We start from the raw sequence: 14393 nt of genomic DNA on the forward strand, positions 1-14393 counted from the left end.
TACTTTTGGGAGCACACTTGCAATCTTCTGCCCAAATCTAGCTCAGGCAAAAACTGTTTATCCAGTTTGCATCAGAAATCATCTAATTGCTAAGCCCTTGTGTCAATCACAAAGCCTCCTACCTTGAAGCGTCTTTTTTTACAAGAGCTTTAAAAAAAGTTTGAATTGTTTTACATAGCATCTAACAGATTTGATCAGATAAACATGGTAAGAATTTAAGGGGAGAGGGACAGGATTATAGCGGATATCTTGTCCGGGACACAAGGGGAAAAGGCAATGAGGGAAACACAATCTGATTTTAATTTAGATACAGTTGTGTTGTTTTAGTTTACAAGGCAAGGGAGAGGTGAGAAAGGAAGAAATGAAACTATGGACATTGGTTAGGCTGCAAAGAAGTGTGCAAACATTTACTGGGTGCCTTAGACTTGCTTCTCATGTATCAGTTGGGAATCTCCCAACACACTTTGTGAATGGGCGTTGGTAGGTGTGTTGTTCAAAGCAAGAAGTAAAAAATAACAATCCTACTTTGATATGCTTCTTTAGACCTTGAGATTTGTTTTCGTATGTTCCACACTGCAGCTTAAATACAGGAGATGTACTGTACCAAGAATTAGGACCAAACTAGACATGATAATGGAACATACATTTAATACATTTTAATGCACAGATGCACATTTAATTAAATATATAAGGAACTATCTGATATTAGAAGAAAAGTGCATGCGGACAAAGGCTGAAGAACAAATCACATTATTTGTGGCACTCTTTCCCTGTTTTCTTTTTTGTAGCGTGTGAGGCCTTTCCCCTCTCACTTTAAGAGATATAACTGATATGTAATAGAAACTCCCCTCCCCTCCTTGGGGGTGATTCCCTCCTTAGTCAACTGGGAACCAGTTGGAACTAGAATTATTTGAGGGAAAGAATGTGTTCCAAATGTGCTTTAAAGGTATCATGCGTGGATGCTACAGTTTACTTTGGCTCCAGTGATCTCCCACTGGTGGTTTTTGAATCCACGTTGAAAAGCTATGCCAATGGTTTCTTGACAAGCACTGCTGTCTGATACATCTCCACCAAATCAGCTTCAATCTGAAAGGAAATATTACCGGTAAACCAAATTCACTCTGCAGTTAGACTTAGGTGTGTACCTTTGAGGCAGCCATTGCACATGCACAGATAATGGTGCATGCACAGATGACAATTTCATGAATAGCATGAGACGTGTAATGTACACTTGGTGAAGTCATCCCCGCCCCCCCTAATCTGTAGAACACCATGTATATGTGATTTGAAATGCAGCGGGGGGGGGGGGCAACCTCACTACATTTTATGCTGTGAATGCATTAGTCTTGCCTGTTATGCTGAGTTTTGATCTGATGTTGAGCAATAAATACTATTGAAGCTTTCCTGAGTCCTGCTGCTTCCTGACATTAGGGCACACCCATTGCACAGTTTCCTCACACAGTACATTTCCCAAAACCATGAGATCCTACACCTTTTTCCTCATCGTGGCTTTGAAATCAGAAGTGAAACCAATTATCAGAAATGGACCCAGCAGGAAGAGATCAACATCCCCAGCTGTGCATTCTTTTTACTCAATAAGGCCCCTGCATTATAAACAGAGAGGTCTTCAGCAGCCATCACATCTAATTCATTCCCCCCCCTTACATTTTTAACCCAACTTTATTACATCATGGAATCCAAAGCAATCTCCCATTCAGTTTCTTTCTCATGCAGGCACAAGACTTTTGGCAAGAAAAAAGCTGGCAACCTTACAGCTGATCAAAAAGCTGGCAACCTTATACCAGGACAGACCTAGACAGGTTTAGCTTCAGTAAACCCTAACACTGGTAAATGCTGTTCTGTCCTCTGTTGTAACCAGTGTTATTTTTTCTGGAAAAGAGCTGCTGGAACTCAACCTGAATGCTACCCTTGTTATTCTATAATGGCAATAGCACCCACCAGATAAGTTACAGAACTGAGTTCTGGTGAGTTGCAGCTGAACAATAGCCCTGGTTGTAAGCCATTTTTTTAAAAAAAGATCACAACAGTAAATCTTATTGTGTAGTTGCTTGTTTACCTGCATTATAATACTACACTTCCATGATATATCAACACTGAATATTTTTATGTTCTTTTACTTCAGAATGCGGTCTTATACGTTGTTCCTGGGGTTTTTTTGTGTATGTGTGTGTGTTAGCACAAATTTACTGGCCCGAGTGCTGTGGACTTTAATTGGTACTTTAATAGGTACCTAGATCTAAACAAGTTTTTACTCCTTCAGATTCCTATCTAAATATTTCATAAAGTTGGCAGACAGCCAGCAATGTGGCATGTAAAACACTTTGTCCTGTCTGGCATTAAACTTACTTAGAACGTGCCTTTTAATTTATGCTTCATCTTTCCCCTGGCATGTTTTAAATGATAATCAGATGTTTCTTTTTCAGTCATTATTGCTAATCTTCCGTGTTTTACAAATTCAAATTTAGAATGATTGAAAATCCTGTACTTTGGCTTGGTTTTACACATGCATGTTGAACACACAACAGGATGCAAAATGCTCAGAGCACAACTACTCATCTCCATTCCCAACAGACTAAGTTATTGAATGCCAACTTTTTTCCTGCCCAAAGTTCTGTCTGAAAACATTCAGCAGCTTTAACTGTTCCTGGCATACAGATGCAGTGATAAGAAGAACCTTGCCTGCTGAAGTTCTAAAACAACCCATATTCCTAACCCATATTCTGCCTGCCATGATGCTTTCATTACATCTGCCATGATGCCAGAGAGGGTCAGAGGCAATCAGGTGGTTTATATGGTTCAAAAACATTGCTATAAATATAATTCTAAACTACATCTTCTTTTCAACACCTTGCTAAATTCTTCCCCAAAATATTTAGCAATTCCCCAGTTTCACATTTTCGGTGCTTTTGGCACCAACACTAGACAGCCACAGTTGGAGGTATTTATGCTTCTAAAAGCTTTATCTAACAGCTGTATGCTACCTTAAGGAAGTTTTGCCTCAAATGCACATTAAATATGTTACTCATGAAACTGACTATACACAGCCCCCTATTTGTTCTGCTACAGCAGTTTCTGTTGAGTCATTTTGTTTTACACAATTGTTATTAACACATATGTCTCAGAACAAGGTTAAATGTCCAAGATTCTTTAAGCCAAGTCTTGGCAAGTATGCTCAGCTCCAAGAAAAGCATTTCTGCCTTTTTCTGGTATTCGAACAACCTGTCCTCGGGACTATCTTGAGGGATTTCAAAAGCAGATTTGTGGATGGGAAAGTTGATTCACCGACTTCTAGAAAAGAGCGATGTGGCTTGGAGAGGGAGAGATGAGGATGATAGAGTGTCGGAATACGTTTCACGGATCCGCCATGGATTCATATTTATTTGGTTATTTTATAAGTTTTTCGAGGTCTACTTTTGGTATAATTGCGCGTAAAAGCGAAAGTGAAAGCATGAATGAATAGTGTGGTTCACTTATGAGATTAATCCGCCTTTATTTTGTAGATCCGGTCATGTTCAAAGTTGTTAATGAGCGTTAAACTTGCTTCCCGCCTTTTTGGAGGGCAGCAACAGTGATTTTATTGGTTAAAGTACTAATGATGATGTCACGTTTGTTCCCTAATAAAAGGCAGAGGCACCCCGCCTAGGCACGAGACCGCACGTTCTTTTAGAGGAGTTCGTTCATGTTCTTTTAGTTGGGTTTTAGTTGAAGTCAAGTTTAGTTTAAGGGGCTAGGAGCGGGCTGGACGGGTTGGATGGGTTTTTCTTTAGTTAGAGTTAGATCGCGGAAGATCATTCGGTTTAGCCTTAGTTAGGTTTTCTTTAGGTTAGCCTAGGGTTAGGCCCGCGGAAGATATTTCGGTTTTAGTTTATTTAGTTAGCCTCGCGGAAGATTGGGCGCGCAGGGTCTTTAAGCTTAGGGGAATTTAGCTTAGGGGACGAGCCTACGCGGGTTCTGCCGAAGCCACTAAAGATACAACCGGTGTCCGTCTTCCTTTGGGGTTTAAGGGGGGAGTAAAGTAAAATTTTTAATTTCTTTAATCTGATCCGCCTATTCAGAGTCAGGGTATATATTTATTTTCACGAGGCAACTGTTCATTAAAGAAGGCGATTAGGAACTCACACTCCACCAGAGTCTTCAATTGGCTTACTCATCATCCTTCAGACTGTGAGGCTTGGCCGGCGACCGTGCTCAAAAGCACGCGGAACGCTGGCCGCTTTCCCCGCAACTGGTACCTCGTGCATAACCAGTCTAAGGCCGTGCACGAGGAGCTCCAGCAACCAAACCCCGACAAGTGGTGCCCTCTCTGAGGCAAAGCGTAGTCAAAAATCGCTTCCACGAAGACTCCGGTTAAAGGCAACATATCGGAAGTGGCTCGGAAACAGACATTGAGAGGTGAGGTATAACGGCCCGGTTTATCCAGGATTTCGCTGCAGTAGCGCGAATCCACCGCTTGCCCAAAGTAGTGTAAATAGAAGTCGCGCGCGTATATTTTGCCCCAAGGGGTCCCCGGGTAGTGCGGCAAGGAGTTTAGTGTAAGCCTACGGGCAGAGTAAGGTCTTCCCTAAAGCCTACGGGTGGGAAGGGTTCTGGCAAAAGCCTACGGGTGCCAGGGTTTTCGGTCAAAGCCTACGGGTAGGGCCGGTGTCTCCCAAAAGCCTACGGGTGGGAGGGAAAGGTTTTCTGGCTAAAGCCTACGGGTGCCAGGTTTTTCGGTCAAAGCCTACGGGTAGGGCCGGTAGCCCCTAGTAGAAGCCCACGGGTGGGGGCGGAGGTTTTCTGGCTAAAGCCTACGGGTGCCAGGGTTTTTCGGTTAAAGCCTACGGGTAGAACCGGTGTCCCCTAGTAGAAGCCTACGGGTGGGGGAGGAAAAGTTTTGGAAAAGTGTTTAAAAAATGGGCTCCTCACTCTCAACTGCTCAAGTAAAATTTTGTGAAGATTTATTGTACCTTTTGAAAAGAAATGGTCATCCTGTCTCTGAATCAGAAGTAGAGCTTTTAGTTAAAACCATTGGGGAAATTTGTCCCTGGGTCCCTAAGGAGGGAACGAAAGATTTAGCCTCATGGGAAAGGATCGGGTTAGAATTTATGGCCAACCCGAAAATCGGAATTCCTGTACAATTAGTATGGAGCAAAGTAAGAAACTGCTTTCAACAAATCGCTCCAAGAAATGTTTTGCTTAATGGAACAGTGAATTTGGGAAATACTGCTTTTAATAGTGCCCCTGTGCTGCCGCTTGCGGTTGTGCCATTTTCGGCCCCCTCGCAGCAGCCAGTTCAGGCCCCGTTGTCGTACACGCACTCGCCCTTGTCCAATTTGTCGTTGCCAGATTCATTGCCGCCTGTGCCGGTGCAGCAGACGCCGTCGGCCTTTCAAGCCCCGCCGCGGACTGCCCCACCGCCAGTCGCTCAGCAGTCATCGCAGGCCTTTTACCAGCCAGCGATTTCAAGTCAGCAGCAGCCGCGGACCTCGCTCCAAGCAACGGTCCCGCTTCCTCCATCGCAAGCCGCGCTTTTGCCAGCGATCCAGCAGCAGCAGCAGCAAGCAGCCTTTTTGCCAGCAAACCCTGCTGCCCTGCAGGCCGCGCTCAAGCCAGCAGCTCCAGTTTTGCAGCAAGCTGATTTCCAATCAACAGCAATCCAAGCCTCAATGCAAGCAGCACAACAGCAATTTACCAACCCTTCAGCACCTCCAATGCCAATGCAGATTCCAAGACAAGAGCAAAGCCAAACAATGATGATCCAGATGCCAGGACTTGCAGTACAGAGCCAACAACCTTATGCTCCAACTTCAAGTCAGCCATCTTGTCTTCATCCAACTTCAAGTCAGCCATCTTGTCTTCATCCAACTTCAAGTCAGCCATCTTGTCTTCATAGTCAGCCATCTTCAAGGCATCCAGATGTCAAAGACTCTTTAGCACCATCTAGTGGCTCATCATTTGGAAAGCATCAAGAAGATTTAAACTCACTGATGCCACCTACAGACCCTACAGCAATGCAGCCCATCTGCAGAACCCAAGCTTTGGAAGCAGCTTTGGGACAAATAGACTTTAGTGCTGATCCAATGCACATCTTTCCAGTGATTCGTGCTAATGGAGGACAACCTGCAAGATATCAAGCTATTCCTTTCGAGACACTACGTGAACTGCGAAAAGCCATACGCGAAAATGGACTTCAAGCTCCTTATACTAGAAGTTTACTTGAAGGACTGTCCACTAGTAGACTTCTGCCATCTGATTGGAAGCTGATACTTCGCACCTTCCTGTCGCCTACAGATGCTCTTCTGTGCCTGCAAGAGTGGAAAGAAGTAGCAGCCAGACGTGCAACGCCACTTGCCACAGAAGATATGCTCACAGGATCAGGACATTACTCCAATCTCAATCAACAGCTAGCCATACCTGATGCTGCACTTGTCACCATAGCAGACATTGTAGTCAAAGCTTGGCGCAGACTACCCAATCGCACAGATGCTAGCTCAGTATCAGGATTCGCTGCAGTTAGGCAAGGTCCAAAAGAACCTTATGGGGACTTCGTGGATCGCCTGATTGTTGCAGTGGAACGCCAGATAGAAGATCGTCATGCCAGAAACATGCTGACAAAACAACTTGCCTTTGAAAATGCCAATGATGACTGCAAGAATGCCCTAACAGCAGTTGCAGCTCGTCCAGATGCCACATTGACTGAGATGCTACGCGTCTGCCAGAATGTCGGTACCCACTCCTACAAAGCACAGCTCTTGGCAGCTGCGGTACAGATGCCACGTCAAGACAGCTCTACGCCAGTCAAGAAGTGCTATGGGTGTGGAGGCGATGGGCATTTCCGGTCGCAGTGCGCAACAACGCCAAGGCCTGCTGCCAAGCCGCCAGAGAGATGTCCCATCTGTCAGAAAGGATTTCATTGGGCGAATGATTGTCGCTTGAATCCACAAAACACATCACCTACCTCATCTCCAGTTCAGGGAAACGGTTCTGCGGGCCGCGCCCCGGCCCCGGTAAAACAATAGGGTGCAAGTTCAAGAACATCATGAAGGTCAACCATCCCAGAAAGGTGAACAACGCTACTCCTTATCCAGGTCATCAAGGAAAAAGAGTGATCCAGAGAGATATCCACTCTTCAGATGTCCAGAGAAAAGATGTGACCTCATCAAGCATTCAGGTTCCAGAGGTTTCATCATCTGCCTTACCTATTCAAAGGGTTCCAGTAGAGAACACAGCATTCAGTTCACCTTCTGCTGACCGCCCTTCAGTTCCTGCTGATGTTGATCCTGCTTCGCAGCAAGCAATCACAGTCAAGCCTCTGATCGCAGAATTGCCTTCAACGTTGAGAAGACATCCTACTGAGGTCAACCTTGCAGCACCTGAGCTTTACTCACCTTTGAGTCAAGGTCAATCTGTCATTGAAGGACATTTGCCCTTGATGAAACAGCAGTGTTCAAGTTGCAACCCAGCTGATGATCACTTTCCATGTGGCCAAAGAATGCAAGTGAGTGAGACAGCTCCCTCTTGTGGAAGCTTAAGCATCACTCCAGTTAACAATGTCCACACCTTTGTGTCACCTCCAGCTTTTAAGCTCAGTCAGCCACAACCAAACAACTATCAGGAACAACAACTTCTACTGCCTCGTGTCAAAGAAGAAGTTCCATCCTGCCAGTTTGATGCACAACTGACTGAATGCCAGCAGATTCAACAGCATCAGCAACTCTTACCAACGGAAGAACCCCAAGTTTGCCAACTCAACGCCAAGCAGCTTCAGAGTTGCCAACTTCAGCAGTGCAAAAAACCCGAAGCCAAAAGGATATCTTCAAACACTGCCAACGAAGAACAAGAAGAATCTTCTATCCCAGGTATACCACTCTTCTTAACAGAGGACTGTTACTTTTCAAATCCATGGTTTGCTCAGCAATTGCCAACATCCATTCGTGGTCCATTCCCAGACACTTCGATTTGCCTTATCCTGCCTAGGATGGATCGCCTCCCTGCCACAGTCACACTGACTGCAGGCCTAGTTCGAATCACAGATTCATCGCAGTTGCTGATTCCAGGATTTTCAACTGTTCCTTGTGTCCTAACAAAAGGTTTGGAAATTGCCAGACTCTATTTGCTTACTTCTACGCCTACAGCTCCTGTAGACTCTTTGCCTCCTCAGACAGCAATGGCGCTAATCAAGATTACAGAAGAACGCCCTCATCTCGTCTTAGAAATGGGTGGACGAAAGATCAAGGGTCTTCTTGATACAGGCGCAGATGTCACAGTGATCGCCAGAAAGGATTGGCCTGACCAGTGGGCAACGACTGTCACCCAGGAAGTCTTCGGAGTCGGAGGTTTCGAACCCGCCCACCAGAGCGTGCATCCGATTACCTTCCAGTCAGACTCAGGCTCCATGGTGCAGCTCCGTCCACTTGTTATGGATGTGCCTATCACCCTTTGGGGCAGAGACTTATTGTCTAAAGCAAGAACTGTTGTCCATACACATTTTTGATGTGGGCCTTTGCATCAGCACCAGTACATGCTCTTCCACTCACATGGAAGGAAGGACCCCCTGTATGGGTCGACCAATGGGCGCTGACGTCAGAAAAGCTCGCTGCAGCAGAGGCCCTAATCAAAGAGCTGCTACACCGGAATCACATGCAACTCTTTATTCTCCATCAGTACCTCATGGATAAAGCTCCACAGTCATTGACTTTAGAGTGTTCCCTTGATAGTCTTCAAACTGTCCCTTGCAGAAAACCTATTGCAAAGTTCTCCTGGAGAATTTCACTGCTTGGTAAGGTGAATTCTCCTGTCTACAAGTTCTGTTCAGCAGCATCTTCAAGCACTCTCACGCCGTTGAAACTTTCCTTTGTCTCAGTGATCCAATCGTCAGCCATGGGACGCTCCTTGCTATGTTCCGTGCTGTCTTTTGCATGGGCATTCTGTTGGCTGGTTTTGAATGGTACTCACCGTGCCTACAGATTGCTGCCATCACTTCTTGCAGCATACCTGTTTCCAACCAAAACCGCAAACCCTTTTCACCTGCTTTCTGTTGCTCTCTACCTGGTTGCAAATATGCTCCGCATCTCCCCAGGTATTCTTCTGGAGTATCTTTTCTTGCATCAACCAAGAACTCTACTACAGGCTCTTCAGGCAGTTCCTCCTTGTGCTCAGAAGTACTGTCTTCCGCAAGGAACTCTTCACCTGAAGATCAAGTCATGTAACCCTGCGTGGTACTTGCCAGCCTGCATCTTCAACGACAACCCCTTGTTGCTTAATCTTCTCAGCGGAGGACTGTCCCTACTTCTGCGGAAAGAACCCCTATTTCCCACACCTGTTTGTGTGTTCAACTCTATTCTTCACTCAAGAAACACGCTGGTCAAACTTTGCGTGAAATTCGATACTCCCTTTTCATCACAAGCCGTGATGTCTAACTCTGGTTGTTAGCTATTCGCTAACTTCTCAACTTCCTGTCAAATGCAGCAACTCTTCAACTATCCTCAACCTATGCCTTTTGTTTGCCTCTGGGCAGCCCCTTGGTTCCTGGCTGCCTAGATTTGTTCCAGTTATTCTCATACCTGCATTCACTAGCAGATCACCTTGATTTGCTTGCTTAACCTCCTTTCTTCTACAGGTATCGTTGTTTCTTCAGAGCTCGATGTTTCAGTACTTTCCTGAGATCCATGAACTTTTCCTGAGTTCCAGGACTATTTCTTCTACATGGTCGTGTGTAGTCGGAGAAGAAGACGACCGGCAACTCATTCATCGTCTTCATCCTCCTCTCCAACACCATTTTGCAGTTCTAAACCTGTCTTGTACTTTATATTGTACTTGTAAAAATTGCATATTTACCTTTGTATGCTTCTTGAAATATCCGCCTCGCATGTTACATGTGTTTTCCTTATAGCTTGATAATTAATGATATGGATGTTTATATATGCAAAGCTTTTCTGAAATGGTTTCCATTTAGAGCGTCACAATTTTGATGATATGGAAATGTTTATGTAAGGTCAAAGCATCATCTTTGTGCAGTTCTAGTCATAGATATGTTTATACATATATGTTTTATTTCAATGATCCTAAATTTCCACGTTGTGCTTGCAAAAGTTGTAGTTCAAAATGTGGTAACATTTATATGCCTTTTGGTCAAAGAATTGGTCATTCTCGGATTTGTTCAAGATATATATGTCAAGTCTGGTGGCATCCTACCCTTTTGGTACCCCTATTTACTTTAAAGATTCCCCCTCTATATGCTACCTTTGGGCAGTAAACCAGGTTCCCAGCTTTTCCCTTCACTCTGTTTCCTGCTGTTAATGGGAGACCCTTATGTAGCTGGTTTAATTCCAATTTCGTTTCGCTGGAAACCCTTGCGTAGATGGTTTAAATCCTCATCCTGGCTGGGACACCTTTATATAGGTAGCTTAAATCCCCTCTAGTGGCGCAAACCACTTGTACTTAGGTGCCTTAAATCCCCTTTCTGGAATCGGACCCTAGTTCCCCGTTACCTGTGGTCGCTGTGGTAAGTCCAGAATCTGTCTTCCTGAAAGTTCCCTCGATTCTATAGCCTCAGTGCCACACACCTTTTATGTTTCCTTATCCATTTCTCCTTAGTTTCCAAATAAAAAATTAAAAAAAAATGGGGGAGGGGTCTGGGTAGGCCATGTAGCCCCAGCTCTAGTTATACTTTAATTTTGGGTCCCGGATCGGGACCTCTCTTATGTTTGGGCAGTCGTTATCCGTTATTTTTAATTTTGGACCTGTATCAGGTCCTCTCTTGTGTTTGGGGAGTAATTTGTTGTTTTACGCTGCACGCGAAAGTATACATGCTTATAAGACGATTTGTTGTGTTACACTACATATTGAAGTATTTATATATGCCTAAAAGGTTTACAGTGTATCGGATCGATCACTTTTTATGTTCGGCTAGTGGTTTGTTATTTTCATGACTTTATTGCTACATTATTGTACAAGTATTTCCTCCTATGAAAAGGGTGGATGTTGATGGTGTTGCTAGTGTTTATATCACAGTCTTGATGTGGACACTGTCGGCACTGTTGACGCTTTGCCTTTTCATGTCAAGGTTTATATCAAAGCAAATGGTAATGTTTATGTCAGATAAATGCTTATGATATCTCTAACCTTCCTTTTTTATATAACTAAATCAAAAATAATTTAATTTAAAACAAAAAAAGAAAGATGATATGTCGGAATACGTTTCACGGATCCGCCATGGATTCATATTTATTTGGTTATTTTATAAGTTTTTCGAGGTCTACTTTTGGTATAATTGCGCGTAAAAGCGAAAGTGAAAGCATGAATGAATAGTGTGGTTCACTTATGAGATTAATCCGCCTTTATTTTGTAGATCCGGTCATGTTCAAAGTTGTTAATGAGCGTTAAACTTGCTTCCCGCCTTTTTGGAGGGCAGCAACAGTGATTTTATTGGTTAAAGTACTAATGATGATGTCACGTTTGTTCCCTAATAAAAGGCAGAGGCACCCCGCCTAGGCACGAGACCGCACGTTCTTTTAGAGGAGTTCGTTCATGTTCTTTTAGTTGGGTTTTAGTTGAAGTCAAGTTTAGTTTAAGGGGCTAGGAGCGGGCTGGACGGGTTGGATGGGTTTTTCTTTAGTTAGAGTTAGATCGCGGAAGATCATTCGGTTTAGCCTTAGTTAGGTTTTCTTTAGGTTAGCCTAGGGTTAGGCCCGCGGAAGATATTTCGGTTTTAGTTTATTTAGTTAGCCTCGCGGAAGATTGGGCGCGCAGGGTCTTTAAGCTTAGGGGAATTTAGCTTAGGGGACGAGCCTACGCGGGTTCTGCCGAAGCCACTAAAGATACAACCGGTGTCCGTCTTCCTTTGGGGTTTAAGGGGGGAGTAAAGTAAAATTTTTAATTTCTTTAATCTGATCCGCCTATTCAGAGTCAGGGTATATATTTATTTTCACGAGGCAACTGTTCATTAAAGAAGGCGATTAGGAACTCACACTCCACCAGAGTCTTCAATTGGCTTACTCATCATCCTTCAGACTGTGAGGCTTGGCCGGCGACCGTGCTCAAAAGCACGCGGAACGCTGGCCGCTTTCCCCGCAACTGGTACCTCGTGCATAACCAGTCTAAGGCCGTGCACGAGGAGCTCCAGCAACCAAACCCCGACAAGAGAGGAGGAATGTTAAACATAAAAAGTAGGTGGGAAGCCACAAGCACGGGAAGGTCAACAAACAGCCTGCAAAGGAGTCACCTTGTTGTATTATATAAACTTTACAAGCAGTTATTTGACAAGTGCGGGAACAATTAGACAAAGCCTGATGGTTATCTTTGTGCAACTATACACAACCTCTGCCATAAAACATTACTGAAAGAACAAATCCAGAGATAGCACATTGCCCTCACCTTCCCTCTCCACCAGTTCTTCCCTTAAACTAACAGAGAAGCGCAGCAGTTATTTAATCTTGCATTAAAATAGGATTGCCTTGCAAAAATCAGGAGTGTTTGCTGTGGTGGGAAATCCTCATTACTGCCACAATTTTCAGCATCTTCAGTAAAACATTTAGCCTTATAATGGAACCTGAAGGACTTACCATAGAATAACTTCAAAATCCAGCAACATTTACTTTGAGATGTGTTTTTGTGAGAAGGGAATAGAAAATAATACATTGACACTTTTTCCAAGCACATACCCTTATATGCATGTACACTAGAGTCAAAATACATCAATTCCTGCAGGTATTTTTTTTATTAAAAACCTGGGGAATAAGGATGGAACTTAAAGAACTGCACTCTAACTTCTGTGGAGGTAGTGCAGGTTAGGATTGGGCGATATATCATCCAAAACTAGTTTGAATGCCATATTGTGATATCGTTTTCATAATTTTAGACCTGGCAATATATCTTGAATCGTGTGTGTGTGCTCTAAAAATCACAATGTGGGGGAAAACCTTGAAGCCAGCCAATGCCTCTACAGTAGCACCATCCTTATTTCAGACATTGTGGTATATAATAATAACAATATTTTTTTTTTGTACCCCGCCCATCTGGCTGGGTTTCCCCAGCCACTCTGGGTGGCTTACAGAACATATAAAAACATAGTAAAACATCAAACATTAAAATCTTCCTGATACAGGGAAGTTTTAGGTGTCTTTAGATGTCTTCTAAAAGGATTGATAAATCACAGTGTTTAGCTGGTAATATATAAAAAAGGTAAAGGACCTCTGGCAGTTAAGTCCAGTTGTGAACGACTCTGGGGTTGCGGCGCTCATTTCACTTTACTGGCCGACGGAGCCGACGTTTGTCTGCAGACAGTTTTTCCAGGTCATGTGGCCAGCATGACTAATCTGCTTCTGGCGAAACCAGAGCGTTTACCTTCCCGCCGGAGCGGTACCTATTTATCTACTTGCACTTTGACGTGCTTTTGAACTGCTAGGTTGGCAGGAGCAGGGACCGAGCAACAGGAGCTCACCCCGTCGCAGGGATTTGAACCGCTGACCTTCTGATCGGCAAGCCCTAGGCTCCATGGTTTAGACCACAGCGCCACCCGTCTCCCTTAGCTGATAATATACTGTACTGCAATGTTGAAAAGCAGATATCGCCCAGCCCTAGTGCAGGTCTTGGGCAAGGACTCTGAATGTGGGCATTGGGCTTTGAACTCTGTCGTCAAATACCTTAACTATTGTTGTAAGCCACTTTGAGTACATTATTTTAATAGGAAAGTGGAGTATACATGCTACATCTAATCTCATTTAACTTTCTGTCCGAGAGCAGAGGTTGATAATGGTGGTATCATGGCTGCTGGCTGAAGCTCTCTTTGTTTGGCTGAATATTTGCTTATAGGATATTTCATCAGTGGGAACCAAGGGCAGGAGATGGTCTCCTGAAAGCTAAGGAATTAGTCTCCAGCTTTTGAGATGAGGTATCTCTCAGAGCTTAAAGAAAGTGATAACCCTCCAGCCGAGGAATGGGGACAGAGAAACAGCAAATACATGCATACATACCAGCTAGAGTGTGAACTGTCAGAAACAGGGAAGGAGCCAAGAGTTTCTAGCTGGGAATAACTCGAACAGTAAGTGCAGCTGCGAAGGGATGCAAGTTCCTTGTTGGTGATCTGCTACTTGCAGTAGGAATGCTTGTTTGCTTCCACTATGCTGTGCCACTATAATTGTAAACAAAACAAATATTACAAAGACACCATCAATCTCCAATGTCAGGTCTTGCTGAACTGACCTGCATTTTTTTTATAAAAAAAAACATGCATCCACATTTGATATACTATAACCAGCCCTAGACACATTTCTACAGGGTGGCCTGTGAGGACCTGGTCCCTTACAGATGGCCCAGGACTCCTATCTGCATTTCTAGCTTTCATTAAAGAAAAGAGTACATATGTAGTCATTTTACACAGAGTTACGAGAGGA

Source organism: Lacerta agilis, chromosome 7, assembly GCF_009819535.1.
Source record: "Lacerta agilis isolate rLacAgi1 chromosome 7, rLacAgi1.pri, whole genome shotgun sequence".
In the NCBI taxonomy this organism is placed as follows: Eukaryota; Metazoa; Chordata; class Lepidosauria; order Squamata; family Lacertidae; genus Lacerta; species Lacerta agilis.